The 21,429-nt window shown below is 38.2% G+C and overlaps 1 protein-coding gene across 5 annotated transcripts in view; it reads right to left on the reverse strand.

Annotated features, from left to right (window-relative positions):
* The window catches only part of ASAP1 (ArfGAP with SH3 domain, ankyrin repeat and PH domain 1), a 143,580-nt gene that overhangs the window by 71,445 nt on the left and 50,706 nt on the right, over nt 1-21,429 (reverse strand). The window lies entirely within an intron of this gene.

The following is a 21,429-nucleotide window of genomic DNA, read 5'->3' on the forward strand; positions in this document are numbered from 1 at the left end:
GTAGTTTGTTATATTTTTCTCCTATTTAGATCACAGGTGATTTCCTATCACCTAGGTAATGTTTGATCAGTAATTCCAAGTTTTAATGAAGCTGGCAGTGTTTGCCATATTATATTCACTTTCAAGTCATGGAAGATTGGAGAATTTGTACTCAGAACCATTGTCAGGACAGCAGCCCAGCTGAGCATGGGAGCTGGTAACAACCACACAATTCATGCTTGCACAGCCCTGTTGTCCAAAAAGTTCAAACTGGGGGGGTCTGAAGACTGGCAGAAAAAGGGACAATGTCAGCTACTCCTACTTCCTCACAGAGGGACATCACCAGCAACACTGAGTGAAAACACACAGTAAGCAGAGCTGTCATTGTCAAAACTGAGATGATTTTGACAGTGAAAACCTTAGAAAACTTTGTAGCACCTTCCAATACCTGAAAAATGGGGTCTGCAAGACAGCTGGAGAGGAAGGTTTTACCAAGGCATAGAGTGATAGCAGAAGGAAGACTGGTTTGAAACTTGAGAGTAGGTTGAAATTAGGTATTAGGTAGCAATTCTTTACTGTGAGGGTGGTGAGGCACTGGCACAGATTACCCAGAGAAGTTGTGGATACTCCATTCCTGGAAGTGTTCAAGGCCAGGCTGGATGAGGCTTTGAGCAATACTGAAAGGTGTCTGCTCATGGCAGAGGGGTAGGAACTAGATGATATTTAGTTTTCCTTCCAACCCAAGCCCTTGTATGATTCTATAACTGAAGAATATTCCACTGGGCATTAGGAAGCTCTAGAAAACTACATCAGGAGCTCCAGATCAACTACAGTGTTAAGCACTACAGACAATTAAACGTGAGGGTACTGCTCATCAGAAGCTCCAAACACTGAGTGTTCCTGTCTATGAGCACTTACAGTAGGAATCCATAGAGAGAAACCAATTCATATATAATGAATTAGTAGCCCAATCTTAACCATGAAAAATGTTATAGCTGAACAATACATGATAATCTGTAGCAAAATAAAATGGAATGTTTCTGTTCCTTAAGTGGAAACAACCATTTTCTCAAATCATGCAATCACTCCTGTGGCAGCTAAGACTAGAACGTTTGGAACCACAAAAGCTGTAAAAATGCCTTCTGAGGCTATTTATCTCTGGGGTTTTTTTCCCATTTACAGCAGAACAATGGATTAAAACATTAAGAATTGCAAACATCATTACTTCTTTTGCTCCCCACTAAAACAGTGGGTTTGACTTGACTTACATCTTGCCAGGAAAAGTAACCAATTTTAAATGTACTAAAATATTAGGAACTCTGTGTTCCTTTCCAAGACAATGCACAGCAAGTGCTTCTCTTTGATTCCTCTGCAAATGCTGTCAAAAGCTTTTGCTTCTGCCTGCCTCCTATGTCAGGCAGTTGCTATCATACATTTCCACTGAAGTTTTCTCCATCTTCAATGACCATAAAAAAATAATGACTCACTTGTCTACTGAGAGTTTGAACGCAGAATAAGAATTTGAAACCAATATTTTGAAAGAAAGACAATGGTTAATATTGACAAAATTGAGAGAGAAAACTTTTTGCTAAGGTCTAGGACTGAAGCAAATTGAACACTCAGGAGAAAGAAACAAATACAAAAACTCCAGGAAACTTTTTCCTCAAGTTATCAATCAGTCTAAAAGACTATGACAAGCAGACTAGAAAAATCTTCTAAATTGGACTTACTATTGAATTAGATGCAATCACTAATGTGAGAGCAGGAGGAAAGAGAACATTCATTATTTTAAAAGAGGAATCACTGAGCAAAGCAATATACAGAGATGACATCCACAGCCTGAAGGAGCCAGTGATCTAAGTCAGAATGACATCACAGGCCGATTTTGTATCTTTATATTTGCAAATATAATTTTTGTGTGAACTACTTCTTCATAGTCCAAAACTATAAACAAAACACACTTACATACCAGGCACACGAAACCTGTTTCCTAGGGTTGCTTAGGTGCTTTTGGGTGTTGAGGTTTTTTGGTTGTTTGGTTTTGTTTTGTTTATTTTATATAACTGGAGACAGTTTGTTTCCAAATATATTACATTCCTCTTAGATGTCTTTTGCTGATAATTTTTAGCTGCTGCTCTGCTGCAAAGGAAGTAAGTAGCACTCCATGCTCAATTCAATTATTATTCCAGGGTAATATTCCCTTCCCAGCATGTGTAGATAGGAAAATGCCTTCCCTAGTTAGGTTAAAACAAGCTTTTGCAGTATCCATAAATTTTCATTTTGAGTATTTAGAATACTAAATATTTTAACTGCCTCTCGTCAAAGACAAAAAACCTGATCTTCCATTAAAAGTGGCATACATTTGTATTATTGAAAATTGCAATGTCTTCGAGAGGCAATGGGTTTCTGTGACAATCTCTAGGTATTCAGTGATACTCCTTCCTACCTTCAAAATTCTTCCTTACCACCACCCACTCCTGGCAAATGTTTATTTCTTCATTTCTATGATACCATCTTGCAGGAGGCCTTTTTAGGTTCCACTGAAGAACGTTTTCTCACCCTCTCATGCATTTTGGAAAGACAAATCATTTAAAGGTACCTACACCACAGATTCACCACCTTATTAGCTGAACAAAGCTTTATTCTTTAGAACAGTCATTCTGGAGACAAGCTCAAAATAATGCAAAATCAGTTTCCACAAAAAAATAAAATAATAAGAGAACTGAGATGGAAAAAGGAGAAAGAACACAAAGCACCCATCATATTTAATCTGCTTAAATAAAAAGAAGCAAGGAAAGCTCCTTGCTCCATTCTCAGCAGATTCTCTGGCTTTATTGAGGCTTCAGGTTGCTGCATTCACTTATATTGAAGCTTATGCTCAAGAAGAAAATCTCCTGATCATGCAACATCAGCTCTTCTAACTAATCAGTGTGAAATTCCCCACACAGTTGTACCAGATATAATTTCTCCTTTCTGCTAAAATATGGCTGCTTTGAACCTAGCCTGCCATTTCAAACCACCAGCCTGGTTCAAATCTGCACTGCTGAACAAAGTGGAATCTCGGCTCCCCCACCCCAGAGCACTCATGTTGGCCACACAGTGACCCAGCTCAGGGGCTGCTGTGGTGCCAACAGACCCATGAATCCTTTTGAGCACCATGGATCTAGCTCACCTTCCCTCAGTGCAGTACACAGTGACAGACATTTGTACTTACAGCTACCATTTCACATTCAGAGAGGGTACCTCCTCCCTCCTAAGATGTACATTTACAGGTAGCTATGGATATGAATGGAAAACTTCTTCATCTGAGGATGTAAAACCAAATTAATTTTGGGCTGCAGACAAGGTGAGTGCTCTCAATGGATCATTTAATTGATGCAGATCACTGGGTAGCTGCACATGCACTTTTACCAGCCTACCACAACACACAGATCAGAGCCAGGTCAGAAGAGGTATATGCTGACATTCCCTAACCCACACCAGTCCTCTCTGCTGCACATTTTCCACTTCTGTTCACACTGACAGACACTGCTTTTGCCTCTCCTCAACCCTCAAGAGCCTGATCTCTTCCCAGTGAAAGGTATTTCTATCTTGGGATCATGCTTTGTGTTAATAGCCTCTAAATTTTAAACTAAAAATTATACAACAGTGAAATGTGGAAAGTGGTAGATTCTGGTTCACCATCTGTCTCTGAGGCAGTAAAAACTGGAAGGTTCACATTCAGATAAACCACTAACTGCATCTTTAAAACCTTGTGTCTTTTTCTTCTGTATAGGTATGCATATATTTACGGGCATGTGTGTGTATAAATACTTATATTAGAGCGTATTAGCAAGTGTCCCTGCCCATGGCAGGGAGGTTGGAACTAGATTAATTTTAAGGTGCCTTCCAACCCAAACCATTCTGTGATTCTATATTTGTCCTGATGTGTTTGCACACAAAAAGCTACATACTATAACCATACTTATGAATATTGGAGATACTTATTGCTAATAAACATGAAAATCACGGTTTAAAAACCACATAAACCTTTCTTTCTAGATTAACACAATACTACTTCCAGAAACCAATCACAAAAGTGCTTTGCACACAAATTTAGCTTTTCTAGAACTCAGCACCAACCCAGAGGCACACATTTGCACACAGGATGCTACTGCCCACTGCGCTCACTAGAGTATTACAACATCAAATACATTTTGTGTACCTCACAAACCTTTACAATTTGAAGAGGGGTAAAAAAACCCCACTAATTTCTGTTTCAGCCTTACCATAACAAAAAAAAAAAAAAAAAAAAAAAAAAGCTGCTCAACACATCGATGATCACATTAATATGTCAGTATATATTTTTGAATATTATTAATCCCCAAGTGGATTATTGTCCAAAGGAGATGCATTTTCCAATTGGAACAAACCAGTCATGCTTATATCAGAGGAAGTTTAGAAATTCACACCATTTGTAGGAGGTTTGTCCTAAAAGATTCCATATTCTAGCACTACCAGAACCTCCCCACAAAAATAATACACCAGAGAAGAAATGTTTTAAACCATTGCAATATTTTGCACAAGACAAACCCATGAAAGATCCTTGAAGGCGATAAGAGCATGCACAACCTATGTACTCATCACAAAAACCCCTCCCTCCATGTATTTTAAGAAATTATTTTCTTGTATTAAAAAAGTAATCCATGTGAAATATAATAATATTTGAGGTTATACACACAAATGGGTGTAATGAATGCTTGGTAGTCATGTGCCTGTATTGTCAGACACACAAATAATTATTTCATGGAACACACATGAATGATTTATGGGCTTCAAGAGAGTGAAAGTAGTAAATCTTTCACTTACCAATTTACACACTACTCTAACCCTGGCACAGAAGTTACTGTTGGCTATATTATAAAACATGCTTGCCCTCTGCTCAAATCCCAGTTAAAGGACCCATGGAATGAAGTAGAGCAATAGCACCTTACAAAGTTATGGCTGTTGAGCAGCAGTATCAGCCTTCCTCACAATAAAATCCAGACTTTATTGGATATACAATAAACACAGAATAGACAGCTACTAAGTTATTACATGCCACTGAAATTGAAACAACACAAACTCCTATAATTGCCACAGTGAAATAAAACCAAAAGAGAAGATTAGCATCAACTGTTGGTCTTCTGTAGCTCACTCATTACGAAATGAGCAGACTTCCAAACCCATTTAATTCTGAGCACACAGAAGTGACTCAAACCATCCTTCCTGCCCTTCCTTCTCCACTCAATTTATACTGATCCTGCCAGTCACCAGAATGAAAATTGTTTCCAATTGCTGTTCTCATCACATGTTTACATGACAAAAAATAGAGGTGTTAAAGTGCTAAGAATTTTCTAGAGACAACCTCTTTCTTTGTTGTGCATATAGAAAGGTCCAGCTTGAACTTGTCCTGAATTACTTAAGAAAACCCCAAAGGGTCCCCATGAGAGGAAGCAAACCAAAACAATACATAAACAAGCACTTATTGCCGTAACTGATGCAAGCATCATTTCATATACCACCATTTACCGGCTGCACTTAAAAGATGACCAATTAAAATAACATTATTTTTAAAACCTTGTCTTTTCTCTGAAAATTTCAAGCTTTAAGTGTTCTAAGCATAACCTAATGAAAAAACATTCAGTGATCAAATTGAGTAAATACATTTTTCCCAAAAGCACTTTTTCAGGTAATGTCAAAATTTAACATAGATCCCATCAGTTGAACTTTCCTCACATCTGCTCTGAGCTATGTGGTCTGATGCAATGCAACATCCTCTCCGAACTCCACATATGTGACAAAAATCACCAACCTCCAGTGCTATAAAGGTCACAATAGATGAGCCAGCTCATTTGTGTGGGCTCTTGAAAGAGCTACAAAAATGTTAACCACTTAATTATTCTCCAAGTATTACTCAAATGGAAGCACAGTAGATATTGCTTGTAAAAGTTCAGTTTTGCTAATTGTAATTTGCTTGACAACTGGATCCTTCTTTGCAACCAGACTCCTAACCAGCAGCCTTTCCTGCAAGAGCAAGAATACAGACCCGAGTCACTATGTATGATCACTTCTGCACAAAATGAAGTTAACATCACACTTATTCTAATGAGCATGGTGTGGATGTTGGATTTTGAGCACTCTGACACACCTGGGAAAGCTTAACAGTATTTTAGGCAGTTTCTTCCTTTAAGTTCTCAGTTGAGTTACATCAACACTTCTGAGTTTAACTTACTCATTTTGTGCACATCTGAAAAATAAGCTAAGAGATTTGTTTCCAGGAATGTTGATGACACTTATCTGATTTATTTTCTAATTTTTGTTGTGTAGGAGATGCTGAAACGCCCACAATTAGTGACAACACTTGAAACCATCCATGACAGTTTCCCCCACAGGTTCTAAACTGGCTTCACTGGGTAGAAACTAATCTTGGTGACAAATATCAGAGAATCAGAGATCGGTTTGGGTTGGAAAGCATCATTTAGTTCCAATGGAAAGGGACACTTTTCACTAGAACAGGTTGCTCAAAGCCCCATCCAACCTGACATTGAAACCTTTCAGGGATAGGGCATCCACAGCTTCTCTAGACACAATGGGGCATCCACAACTACTCAGTGAAATATTCTTATCTTTACACTGGCAATAACACACCTTGAGCTAGCTACAACTGCTGGAACAGCTGTCATTCATAACATACAAGCACACGTCTTAACTCAGCAGTAGTAAAGCTGAATAGAAACCTAGAATGGCAAAACCAGGGAAACAACCTTCCCATTTTAAATGTCACTGCAGCACAACTTTACTTACTTCTTACCCCAGTTGCTGGATAAACACACTAGCACAACTGCTGGGACAAAATATGGCTAATTCTAACTCTGTTTAGGCTGTGACTAGAGCTTTACAAAATGCATAAACGAGTGGATTGGAGACCCCTCCCCTTAAAAAAATAAAATAGTCACAAGAGCATAATTTAGATGTGAAGCATTCATGTTTTAATTTCCATGTCATGTTCTTTAATATATTCTCTGGACAAATATAATTCAGTGGGAAAATTATAGAAAAGGAAACAATAATCAGGATACTCAAGTCCAGTATTTTAATAAAAGCCTCATCTAGAAGCTTCTATTTTCTTCTACACTGCCTTTTAATCAACATGTAAAAATAGCATAAATGTACAGTAGAAAATGAAGATGTACATCTCATCTTCATTGTGGTACAGAAAACCTACAGACCTCTAAAAGCTATATAGGCTGAAGAAAATCTAGCCATAGATATGTGTGTAATACATATGATTTAATTACAGATATGTTTGTTTACCAGAATAATTCTATATACAACTTAAGACCAGAATAAAATCTGCTTTCTCAACATACAAATAAAAAAAAATGAAATAAGAAGAGATATCAAAACTAAAGCAAATAACTGAGTTTGATTATACTCTGTTGGGTTTATTTTGGGGATGCTGGCAGACACTATGACCACTTGCAAAGCAGCTATGCAAAAAAAAAAAATAATTCTGACTCATGTACAACCATATAGGCGACAGCAATCAATCAAGGCTGCAAGAAGAAATCCTACAGTATAAAGGTAACCTTAAATTCCCCAAATTGTGTATAAGACCTGTCAAAGTCATTGGGACAACACAGAATGTACAATTTTCTCTTCCATACCAAGGACACTTTGAATACAGTGCTGATTTTAAAGGTATTGTTTTAAAACCACAGTGAAACTTAGAAGAACTTGGCAGCAATTTTCAGCATTTTAGGAAACATTATGAGTACTTTGCAAGCAAACTGCTACTTACTTCACAGAATTTTTTTAGCCTAGTATTGTGTTTTGCAAAAAGAGCCCCATGCTATTTCTCTTATTACTGTATTAGAGAACAGACACCCTTAGAGAATATTCTATGATTTTTTTAATAATATCACACTTGCGACATAATTTATAGCCAAGATCCTAAACATAGGTAAATTACACTAGCAACATTTTCTTTAAAATACTCAGACAAAAATAATTCACATTCCACAGAATCAAAAGCAAAAGTTAGTCAAAGATCACAACTTCCCCATACATGCAGGACTTGAAGAAGGTTCAAGTTCAGTGGAGGTAGAGAAGACCACACCCAGTCATCCTTCTCTTCCTCAAGCTTGAATCACTTTTGCTAACACTTGTACTATACACCCACAATGAATATAAAATAATTGTGTAACTAACTCTGCTGTGTCTACTTTGGTTTGTTTTAGACAGGAGACTGATGAAGGCTCAGAGAGGTGGGGCTGCTCAGCCTGGAGAAGGGAAGGCTCTGGGGTGACTTTATAGCACCTTCCAGAACCTAAAGGAACTACAAGAGACCAGGAGTGGGACTTTTTGTAACAGCATGGTATGATAAGGACAAGGGGGAATAGCTTTAAACTGAAGGAGGGTAGATTTAGTTTGGATGTTAGGAAGAAATTCTTTACTGTGAGTGTGGAGAGGCACTGGATCAGGCTGCCCAGAGAGGTTATGGGCGCTCCATCCCTGGAAGTCTTCAAGGCCAGGCTGGATGGGGCTTTGAGCAACCCAGTTTAGTGGCAGCTGTCCCTGTCCAGGGCAGGAAGTTGGAACTGGATCATCATTAAGGTCCCTTCCACCAAATCATTCTGTGATTCTATGATGAAGATGTATGTCACTTCAAAAGAACACAGGCTGGCAACATCCTTCTCAAAAATAAGGACTATAACTTCTGTTTCAGAATGGAGAAAGGAATGTGAGAAAGCAAATGAAAACCAGGATTACTTCCACAGCGTATCAAGAATGCATGGGCAAAGTTAATTCTTACCATGTAGTTTTTCATGCTTGTGTAATACGCAACTAGAACATATAGGTTACACTTAAACATAGGACAAAGTAATGCCATAATCTAAAATCCATCCAAAAGTGCAATAATTACATAATGAAGTGTATTTAATCAGAAACCAAGTTTAGACCATATTTTAGTCTAATGGGTTTTTTTTTTCCCTTTTAACTATACATTCCCACCCAAAGCACAAAATTAAGACTAATACTAAAACCCATTAATTTATAGCATTTATCTTGAATTTACCCAAGTTCCCAAAAACAATTTATTAATTTCATCCCATTCTAAATGTTGTATAGCTAAATCTAATGGATGCAGTTACTGATTAAAGGAAATTAACCTCAGTCAACATCAGTCTTAAGGACAATCAAGAGGTTTCCACAATTAAGGAATAATTTTACATAAAAACTAGACAGACAACCATACTGGAACAATAACAGATGAACAGGTTATAGTATTTTAAAATTAAATAACAGTACAGTAGCTCTCACGAAGTTGCAAAGAAGCTGTGAACACAACAGAAACTTCTGAATTAGAGTATAATCACTTGACAAACACCTTCAAACTTGGATGCTATGGGACATGACACTATGCTATGACCAATAAATATAGTACCATTTCACGATCACTTTTAGTGAGACAGACACTTTCTTCATTATTACATTTCTGCAGCTTCTTTGTAGTATTTTTGATAACAGTTAAATACCTCCAAATGCAATTTAATTGAGTGGAGGCATATGGATTAAAATGGATTGTTGTCCTTTTCCTTAGGAAGTAACAACTGTTTCAGTTATCAAAAAATACATTAGATGTCCTACAATATACACCAAATGTATGTGTACAGTTAAAATACTCACTTTGGAACACAGAATGAATGTATAGGAAAAAAATGGTGAGTAATATAACAAAAATTTGGACAGGAAAGAGGAAATTATTAAGCAAAGGAAGTTGAAATCAATAGCATTCCATATTCCAGCTGGTATTTTATGATTGAAAGCAACAGGACAACAGGAATCCCTGTAGATTTTAGTGGAAAGCCAGAGTGGTCAGTTGCTTCACAGGACCTGAAAAATATGGTTTTCCTGTTTCTCCTCTTGCAACCATTCAAACCCACTATCTTCTTTGTACCAGCACATTACTGATCACAAAGTCAAGGAATTAGATCAGACTAAAGTTGCCTTTTTTGGTGGGCCATTGCAAATGAGGATGCACAACTGCACACATGGTGGCTCTAACCCCTTCAATGGATGCACAAACTTGGACACACAGATCAGTGTGTTCTTGTGGCCAAGAAGGCAAATGCTATCCTGGGCTGCATCAGGAAGAGCACTGCCAGCACTTTGAGGGAGGTGATCCTGCCCCTCTGCTCAGCCCTGGCAAGGCCTCACCTGGAGTGATGTGTCCAGATCCTGGCTCCTCATACGAGGTAAACACTCCTGGAGTGAGTCCAGTGGAGGAAAAGAAGATGATTAAGGGACTGGAGAATCTCTCTTATGAGGAAAAGCTGAGGGAGCTGGGTCTGTTCAGTCTCAAAAAGAGGTCACAGTGAAGGGACCTCATCAATGTCTATCAGCATCTAAGGGGAGGTGTCAAAAGATGGACCAGGCTCTGCTCAGTGGTACCCAGCAACAGGACAAGAGGCAATGGGCAGAAACTGATGTCCAGAAAGTTCTACCTGAAAATGAAGAAGAACTTCTTTACTGTGCAGTGACCAAGCACTGGCACAGATTGCCCAGAGAGGGTGTGGAGTCTCCCTCACTGGAGATATTCAAGAAACTTCTGGACCAATCCTGTGCCATGTGCTATGGGATGATGCTGCTTGAGCAGGAACATTGTGCTAGATGACCCACTGTGGGACTCCATGAAAATTGCCACGTGACCTGAGAAGACAGATTATATTTCATACTTCAACTACATTAAGATACATTCCATCTGAGCTGCATCCCTTGTAATCCACCTACTTCTGATCTGTCAAGATACACTTTCTTAAAGTGTAAAATTAGAATGCTTAGAAAACAATTCTGTCAGAAGGCAGAAATATCCATGCACAGAGGCTAAATTCCATCTTCTCCAAACAGGAGTGACTCCATCTACCGATTTCCTGTTTAAATCTCATATTGTTTCTCTTGATTTTAAAATGGTCTATCCTTCAGAAACTCAGTCAGCTATTTAAACAACAGAAACTCACCGCTCTTCCTTAACACCCTTTCTCATGATCTTCACAAGTACATAAATCATGGCTGAAGAATGGTCTGAATTTTTATGTTTGCAGCTACAGAATTACTGCACTTGATAATATCAATGGAGCAAAATCTGAAAAATACTTAATGTAACTCCCAGTGTTCTGTATAATTAACTGTCTGTTGACCTGGTTTAAATGCCTCCTTGCTGCTTTTATAAGACCATTTATCCACTACACCAGACATCACTCCAAGCAGACAGCACTTCCTCTCAGAACACTTTTTGCTCAAAGAAAGGTGGTATTTAATAAAGGGGAATTTAGTTCTGGAGGCCAGATGCTGGCCTTGACAGAGCACTAAACAGAAAGAAAACTTCTGTTGCACTAAGGGTACAACAGAAGTTGTGGGAAATTGACAGTAGCTTTTCTAGAAATACTTCACCTTGAATTTCCTTTCACAGAACAGCTATTTCAAAAGCCTCAGCCATTCCTCCTTCTTACCTAAGACAGTAAATACAATCCTTCAGATGACTGCAGAGCAGTCACAGCAGGCACAAGGTCCCTCTCTGGAGAGAAGCACATGGCAAGACAGAGGGCCAAGCACCCTGCCTGGCCTCACAGGCCTATAAAAATCCCAAATGGCAAAGTGGGCTGGATATCCAATGGCTGAACACAGCCTGTTCCAGCATAAAAGGCAGAGGACTTTAAACAAACCAGCAGGTAGCAAATTAAAAAAAAAAAAAAGGAAAAGTACCATGCTTTGCTGCTTTGCACCACAACATAGGGTAAGATCTGGAACTCCTTGTGAATTCAAAAATTATATATACTCCAAAAATAGAAGACAAAATGGGTAAAGTCAGGGAAGAAAATTTCAGTACGGCCTTTAAATAGCAATTTAATACCTTTGTTCTGCCAGACCCTGAGCTGCATGTTACTGGAGTTGGGGAGGTCATACTGGAGAAGGTATCTGTACAACTCTGCCCTTTTCCTAAACTCTTCCCTTATCCTCTACTGCTGGCAATATCAGAAAAGCTGCTAGGTGTTTATCAACCTCTGGACTACCCATCACAGCTGTTCTTCCCCTCACTAATGGCATTTCTGTTATGTAAGCTGTAACAAGAAGGAATTCACCAGAAGATAATATATGCACAATGCCAAGCACTGAAAAAACTCAGTAAAAAGATGGGAATAAAAGTCCACAAAAGCTCTGTAGAAAATCAGGATAATTTTTCCACTGCAGATCTGAGAATCAGGTATCATTGCAAATGCCCCAAAAGCTATTAGCATATAGAAAGGGGAAGATTTTCTTAAAGGTTTAACAGTAACTAAGTAGCAAGGAATTAACCAAACAATAAAGACTACCACACCAAAGAAACATTGAAAAAATTTTGGTTTTTATATGTACAATACCCCTTAGACATTACTCCAGTTCTACAAATCGATGTGCTCCATTCAAAGTCAAATGAACAAACTCAAGGCAAAGTAAACAATTTGTTCAGATTTCCGTTGAATATTTTACAGTATGTTTTAAAGTAAAAAGAGAACAGAACCTGATTGTTTCATGTATAGACTGTAGAATGTTTTATAGTCACAGAAAAATAAAAGCATGATTTATTTCCAGTCTTTACAAGGACAGCTGTCTGATACTGTAACTTTTGCCCTATATACACCAAGAGTGAAAGTTAATTAACTTCTTTATATTACTCAAGGACATCCAGTCTTTATGCAGTGAATGGAAAGTTACTGAACTAATACATTAAATTGAAACACTAAGAGTAGAAAGTTTTCCCAGAAAGCCATTTTGTTTTAATAAAATCCATAATCCTTTACAGAAAAATGAACTGACTGCATTAAGTTAGCTCCTAGCCTTTTAAGATTAACATTTTTAATATAGATTTTCTTTAATACATACACTTTTTTGGAAAGAATCTTGGTACATCAGACACTGGAGAAACCTACCATGGTAAATTCAACCCTTTACTGCAATGAGAACAAGCAATGCTGCATCTACCCTGACCCAGAATCTTTTGACAAGCAAATAAAAAAATTTTGGTGAGCATCTACCAGGCAAAACACAATAAAATTCCAGTTTGCAACATCACAGGTTTGGATTAAATTGAGGGTAGGGAAAACAGAAATGGTAAAAGACAGGGTAATGATGCTACTTTTAAACCAGAAGGTCTTGGTTAAATCACAACAGCTTTTATGCAACTCCAGCTCAAAATATCCCTGTTCAAAACCGGTGGAACTGCATACCAGGAGAAATATCACTGCAAACTGCTTCTACACTCTTCCCATAAGCATCCATTTCTCACCTTGGTTATAGACAGCTATGGGCTGAGGAAGCAGAGGTACTTACATCCTCATGACCATAAATCTTTCCTTGTGAATGCACAAGAGAATATTGTAGGATTCTATTTTTGTCTTGGCTTATTACAAGTTACCAGCACACAGCTAGAACAGAGTAAATCCTACACCTGGCAACTGCAGCCTTTCCAAGCTTTCATGAACGTTGCATTGTTTGCCTGCCTGCAAGCCTGTAGTGCACAGAATGCTAAAGGCTGTATCCGAGCAGGGCTGAAGGCAGGACACAAATAGAACAGAGCAGTAGAAAAGGAAGCTGTGTGCAACGATGCAAAAAAATCCTATTGCTGATTGGTATTCTGCCTGAATACGAAGAAGAAAGTAAGAAAACCTCCAGCTCATTCACATGAGGAATATAAATAGAAGATTCAGTCAACTACTTTTCTAAGCATTCGCATTTGGAACATGTTCAAATTCTAGTTATATACTGAATAATCATAAAAGGCAACACTTGTTAATCATAAAATTGGAGAGTTCCAGAATTTGGAAATAGACTGATTTAATGCCAATGTTACATACAGTTTGTATAATATACAAAATAGAAGTCATAGTTAAAGTCACATAATACAGTAGGTAATGGCAACTGCAGCTAACCAGCTCCCATGGTGGATGTGATTGTATAGTACATTTCACAATAGTTATAAAAAGAAGAAAGGCAGAGCTTGAGGACCATAAACAAAGGATTATTTTACAGACATTCAACTGATAAAGTCATAAGCACTGAGGAAATAATACAAACAGAAGAAAAAGAAGCAGCACAGTGGAAAAGCATTTAAATACACACCATACTAAGGAAGGATGAACTGATTTGCAATCCTGAATCTTTTCAAGAATATATGACTTGCAGCTCAGGATGGTGCATAAAAACAAAGCCCCTTAGAGAACATCAGAAGGGAACTCCTCCTAGGTGAAGCTTTGTTGTTTAAAGTAGGAAAAGCAAACAAACAATTATCCCACGTATTTGTGCTGCTCCATTAAATAGAAAACATATCTATAGACACAAGTAGATCCTCGTAGTAGGATAGGATCTGTGAAACAAAACTTATCCACATAAGAAGCATTTCAAAGGCAGGTTTACTCCACACCAGATCTAAACAGCTCAGTGCACTGAATGGTCAGTAATACCTGTGAGAGCATCCTCCAGTTTATTTTCATACAAAAGTAATCCCATTTTGTTTCCTATAAAGCTGTTCCATCATATAAAACATAGAACATAGAGTGATATTAAGGACACATTCATGCTCCAAACTAGAACACAGCAGTGTTGAAAATTGAGACCCCTATCAAAGGCTTCTTACTGTCAAATGAGTCTGATTTCCAGAAGGCAATAGTAAGATGACTATGTTTGCTCATCCTCCACTTCTGTAAATTTTATGTTCATTTCTACACATTCTATTCATTCACTGTTCCTTGAAAGTGGGAACTGTAGGTTACAGGTTGTGCAGAAAAGGGCAAATATGACTAGGTTACTGAGGCAGATGACCCTTTTCATAACAGGATTCAGAGGGCTCAAAAAAAAATTTAAAAAAATAAAAAAATATAAAAAAGTGAAGTAAAGATACTTGTTATATCTCAATGAAGATTTGCTATCCTTAGACATATAATTTAACAACAGCACTTATTTTAAACTGAAATCTGTAAAAAGCCTAATGCAGATGTTAGATATATCCAGAGTCTACCTTGTATCATTTTTAGCCACATCCATAAGACAGCAAACAATAAAGACAACCACACACACACAAACTCCTCCAAATGGTTCATGTGTTGCTGTTTCCGGGATCTCAGGAAAGGTGAGGTTCTACATTGCTACTTCTGGCCAGGACAAAGGTTGAGTGTGTACTTCCAGCAGACACAGAGAGCACAAAGGGCTCTATTACAGCTGACATGGACAAAAGTACATCACTGCAGTGTGGTGTGCCTCGTGCACAGACACCTCACACAAACATGGCCCTCAAGCAGGCCTGAGACCTTATCGTGTCCGCAGAAGTTGGCTCGGACCTGCGCCCCTCTATCAGCCAACTGGCAAACCTTCTGTTCTCTGTCTCTTCTGGATTTGTGGCTGCTTCAGTATCTGACTCCAAGGCTCTGAGCCACTCTGCAGGCCAATACCAGCCCTGCTGCTGGTGCACACTGACACCCCCACACAGGGCACACTCTCCAGCTGGCTGGACACCAAAGTGCAGGGGCCCCTAACACCCAATGGCCCCTCTCCTGTCAGGACTGTGGGCCGACACTGGCACTCAATACTCCATATATACAAATGTATTTAGAAGACAGCCCTCTCACCCAGCAATACATGACTGGCCCCTTTATTCCCCCATTCTTCTGTCCTAGGTTTCTTCCACTCCAAATCACCTTGAATATTCCTTTACACAATCAGAGACCCTGTCTTCTGCCCTTCCTCTACCATTCTTTAACACATTCTGAAGAACTTATGGATGTTCCCTCCCCTCTACTCCATGGTAAGTCTTGTGGAAATGATCACCTTCCTGTGGCAGACCTGGGAAGAACCAGGTCAGGATGCTCCGTTTCTCAGACTATTTCCCCATCTGTCAGCATTCCACTGGGTCCCTTCATGGTTTTGGAGATGAGTCTTTCATGACACAGGCCAATTTATGCTCTGGCTTTCAGAATAAAGCTAGAGAGGACTGCCCCATTGTACACTTTGTACCTCAGATACTCAGGAGTAAGGAGACGTCATTTGGAACAGGGTGTCCAGGGAACTGGTGGGGTCACCACCCTTGAAAGTGTTCAAAAAACATGTAGGACTTGAGGACATAGTTTAGTGGTGAACATGGTGGGGGGGGGCTGGGTTGACAGCTGGGTTTGATTAACTTAGTGGCCTTTTCCAACATTAACACTTTTATACCATACAAAAAAAAGGTATTTTTTTAATAAAGATCTATTTGAAAGTTTGTAAATCATCAGAAACTTGCTAGGATGTATACACCATTCCCTATCTCCTTAAAAAATGAAGAAAATAAAATAATTTCTACAGCAATAAGGACTTGACTGATTAATAACAACTTCCCCACAAGTAATATAGTCTAAAATTTTAAAAAAACAACAAAAATAAGTTAAATTATAGCAAAAGCAGGAGTATTCTTACTTTACTACCAAAGTGCCCAAGCAGAAGCCAAACTCCTTTGGGGTAAGAATTCTGCAAGTGTCAAACAAAGTCTCTGATCTGACAGCAGCGATACATGAAAGAAAAGGAAAACGTTTTTCTACACGAAGGAGGAGTACAACAAGACAGCACTTGATAGCATGACAGACAACCCTCTTTTCAAGTTTCTACTGACAACATGAAAGAGATACATGTAACATTTGAACAGACTCATAAGGAGACCCTAGCAAGTCAAAGAAGTAAAAGTCAAAGAAGTTCCCTTTAAGTCTACAAGCAAAAGAACACAGAAGGCCAGAGCCAAGTATGGACAAATGTGGAAGACAGCAAGAGACAACAAGTTAAAAGTGAAAAGCTGGAAGGTTACTCCTCCCCAAAAAGTAAGAGCAAAGCTGGAGGTGTACACACAAGCCAGAACAGCTATTTTAGAGAAAATTAAGACATTCATTTCTCAGCAGAACTCTTTAAGATAACACACATTCTTCATCTCTATCCCAGAGATCAGTGAATTTGTCAAGGACTGGATTAAATAAATAAACTTAAAAAACCCCAAAAACTACATAAAACCCATTGCAAAACCAGAAAATCTCCCCCTCACCAAGTTCAGGCCTTGGCAAGGTCAACAATCTCCAAGAAGCTGCATTACAAGGGCCTCTGGAAGTGTTCTGGTTTCCCAAAGGGTGCCTTGCTGTGGGCTGTTAAAAATAAACTCCCTTTTGTTACATTTGTTTTAACTTACTGACTTGAAAAATCTACAGCCAACTCACGTAACACAGTGTCCTTTTCTCTGCCGGCTGTTAAAGTTCTCTGGGCTCCTCTTTTTTTCTGAATCCTTACTGTGTTTGTCTAAGCTCATGCCCAGTCTTTCTTCCACCTAGTCTCTTCCTCCTCCCACTTTCACTTGGAGAATTTAATGGGTTTTTTCCTCAATTCTCCATTATTCCCATTGTCTCTTTCTGTCTATCAATCAGTCCCTTGCAAACAGCTTGCAAACCACATTTATCTGCAGCCGTTCTGGCTGAGAGCTCAAGAAAAGCTCATATCCTTCCAAAAAACCCCATGCATTCTACTACCTACCCAAAGACTACCAGACAAGTGACAAATATTTTAACATGCTTTTTTCAGTGGATAACTGCAGAACAATTGAACATATCACATACCAACAATCTAACAAAACAATTGAGTGAATTCATAAATTAACTGACCACTAATTAATATGATAAAATACAGGCCTAAAACCCATGCCATTAAAAAACTAAAAAATGAATTGTTCCTAAGGTCCTATTATAATTAATTAATTATTATTTATTAAATGGAAAGAAAAAATGCAGAACTTTATTGGTATTTCAAATTTTATTCCAGAAATGGTTTCCCAGTAGACAGCCCAAACCCACTCTGCTGCTGTAGCACATGCACTCCGGTGTGTGGCAGAGCAGAATGTGCAGCCCAGGGCTGGAGCAGAGGCAGGACTGCCCTGCTCAGGCTCATGCAGAGACAGCACCTTCAGCTGCTCGCCAGGCCTGGCCCTGCAGGAACAGATGCAACAGAAACTTTGTCTGTGAAACTCTGAAAAACAATGACTTAGGTTTTGGCCTGTAATTATGAGTTCCACAAACAAATAGTTCACACTTACATGTTTCATACTGCTAATAGTTAAGTAAGACTTACTTTAAGAAGTAAGAAATTTAAATTCCAAAGATTTTTTTCAGACTATTTGTTACATTACTTTGAGTAATGTTTGTTACTACCTTGAGGTGCCTTCATTTAACAAGGTAAAACTACATGGTCACTTGGGTAATAACGTGTTTACCTGATGTAACAAATGTATGCATGCTCTTACATATGGGAACTTTAAAATTAAAACAAACAAACAAACCTCACTATTCCACAGCAATTAGTAGCATCTCAGCTCTTCTTCTCAATTGTTTTCTGAGTTTAAGAACTAAACCATTTTACCATTTGCAGCAGCATGTAACTTTATAAATTCAGTATCCAAGCCAAAATAAAGTACTATTCCTTTATTAAAGCATCAATGATTTCAACTGAGCTCACACAATTCAGAGGATCCTCAATCTTATAAGAAAGTAAGCACTTTCCATGATGCAGCAGTATCTTTTGAACCCTACAAGTATAATTCAAAATGAAGTGTGGTATCACAGACTCCTGGAGTTAGGCTGAATGTTAGATTACAATGTCTAATCTAACAATGTGTGTGCCAGGTAATTTGAGAATCTTGGGGGGAAATAAAATCTTAGTTATATTCTAAGCTTTGTGAAACTGAAAGAAAACGGAAAGAAAAAGCATTCTAAATCAATTAGGTAGAAGTAATTGTCTACTTTAAAAGGATATTCCAAAGATTCACTCATAGCTACCATATGATACTCCTCTGGCATCCATTTCTGAAATTCCTAGATAAAGCCAAATAACTTGTGCACCTCATAGCTTCACAGCTGAATGATACAACAGCTAATCTAAAACCCCAAAAGCAAAGATTCTTCCCCAAGTTTTCACAAGGCAAAACTCAGTGCTGGTTCAACACTTGCAATGAATCCAAATACCTCTCTGCTTGGTAAGAGAACAGCTGATATAAAATTAACGCTTCAAACTAAACTAGACCCTTACTAAAACACTTTGAATTTCAGAAAGATTGCAGGGAAGACAAAGTACATGGCATGCTGCATTTTTGACCAAGGAAACCTACACAAACCCTTTATTCAAATGCCAGGCTGTCAAAAACACACAACTATTTGAAATCAACTTCTCCCCTTAATGTCTTATAGAACACAGATGTCTTGGCAAGGTTGGCGCAAACAAAAACCTCCAAGCTATTCAACCAGCTGCTTTGACTTTGTTATGCCTGAACAGTTGCATGCTCAGTCGAGATCTCTATTCTGTTTATGCCTTGAGTCAGTATAAAGCTTTTTGCTCTTTATTAGCAGAAGCAGCAGTTTTTAAAAGATTTCTTGTGACACAAGGAAACAAAATAACCTCTACAGAAATGACTTACCAATATTAATAAAAACAAAATCAAGTCTTGAAAAATCAGTGTTATTACAAATGTGTGAATGTCTATAGAGCATACAACCTAAGTTCGGTTGTTTTGTTTTCCACAGTTTAAGATATATAACCAATATACAGCATCTTAACAATTAAAATTAAATTGAACCATTAATGGATACTCCCATGCACACTCCCAGCCTGGAACAAACCCAGAGTAGCTTAGACGACTTTTTTACAAGTTTCTATGAACAGCCCTGTGCAATTGTTGCAGTTACCAATTTACAGGCCTTCACTGCATCTGCACCATACATTACCAAGGAGTATCATGACCAGAAAATACACTTTCCAAGTCATCCAGCAGTTTCCAAGCAACTCATTTGTCAAGAGAAGCATTATTTACAAAAAGTACCAAGAGAGACACTAAAACATTTATGTACCTTAAAGGTATCTTTTATGGCCTCCAAAGATGAAACATAATTGCCAGCTGGCAGACCAATCGATCTAAACTGCTGATGGAAAGGAATGAAAAACAAGCTGTCCACGATTTTGCTTTGCCTCTAAATAGTATCCTCTGAGCCATCTCAAGTGCTCTCAAGAAGAATAACACATCTGTGTGGTCTTAACACCAGCTAAGTCATCACTGGTGCAGTTACTGTACTACTGAACTAAGAACAGAAATTTTTCACTGAACACTGGCATCAGTAAACATAAGGGAGTAATTTTTAACAGGTCTTGCTACAACTCATTCATCACAAATCACAGCAAATAGGGAATATCTACAATAAAATGTTTACTAATATAGGATTTAACTATTTCTACTGATTTGTGTAATGCATTATACATTAACAATACCTTTAGAGTATGAGTACTCTCGAATGAGCTGTTCTTTTTCCAAGATGATGACTTTATTACAGTTGTGTTAAGAGCAACTGAATACACCTCATTCTGACAGAAGAAAAAAAACCAATTACACACAAAAGTAATGGGGTTTTTGGCTTTTCTCAAATATTCATTCCACACCCTGTTTACACTTGATAAGCAGGTATGGGTTACTGTCTACTGTTATTGTAAGGAAAAAAGTTGGAGGTCAGTTACCACAAAAACTGTAGACCTCATTGTGGCTACACTCAAGTCACTGCCTGTAATGATACATACTTACCCTATTTAGTACACTGTATAAAATATGATTGCTGGTGTATAAAGTCACAGTTGGTGCCATCAAAAAAAAAAAAAAAAGGTAACTCAGACTCTGAGTGTAACATACTTTGCAAGTCACAAAAAGGGACAGAAAATTTTACCACACACTCAGACAAACAATTTATTAATTGGCCTATTCAATACAACATGCTAGTCTGCAAGACACCTTAACCCATATTTGCAGCTGCAAGAAAGAAAGAAAAAATTGAAGAAAATTTTAAGTCTAGACCTCTCCCTCTTTTCCACCCACAGATTCAAGGATAAGATTAGTCATAGACACAAACACTGCATCAAAGCTGGTTGTGCTTTCTACCAGGTGTAGCAGGAGGTATGACAAAAGAAAGAATCCAGGACAGGCAGTTCTCCAGCTGATTCAGAAAGGGGGGAGGAGAAAAGCTCTAAGTGAAGTCAGTTGCAACTTGATTAAATATCATTCTCCCATTTTTTCCTACTTCATTCAGAAACATTTGCACTGTGTGTTACCATTCACAAAGCCATGATGAATGCTTCAAATTTGCACTCTGTTTTGCCACGGTTGGAGTTGATTGAGATTTTTAAGGTAATAAAACAGTACTGAATTTTTAATTCCACCATGTAGCAAGTTACCAAAGACAGATGTGCCACCAAACACCTCATCTGACTATTATATCCTTTGATTATTCAAGGAGTTACTAGAAGCACTGAAAACTGAAGTTCCCACTTCAGCTGGATGATCCAAGCAGTGAAGTGGTA

The sequence above is a fragment of the Parus major genome, chromosome 2, assembly GCF_001522545.3.
Source record: "Parus major isolate Abel chromosome 2, Parus_major1.1, whole genome shotgun sequence".
NCBI classification, from domain to species: Eukaryota; Metazoa; Chordata; class Aves; order Passeriformes; family Paridae; genus Parus; species Parus major.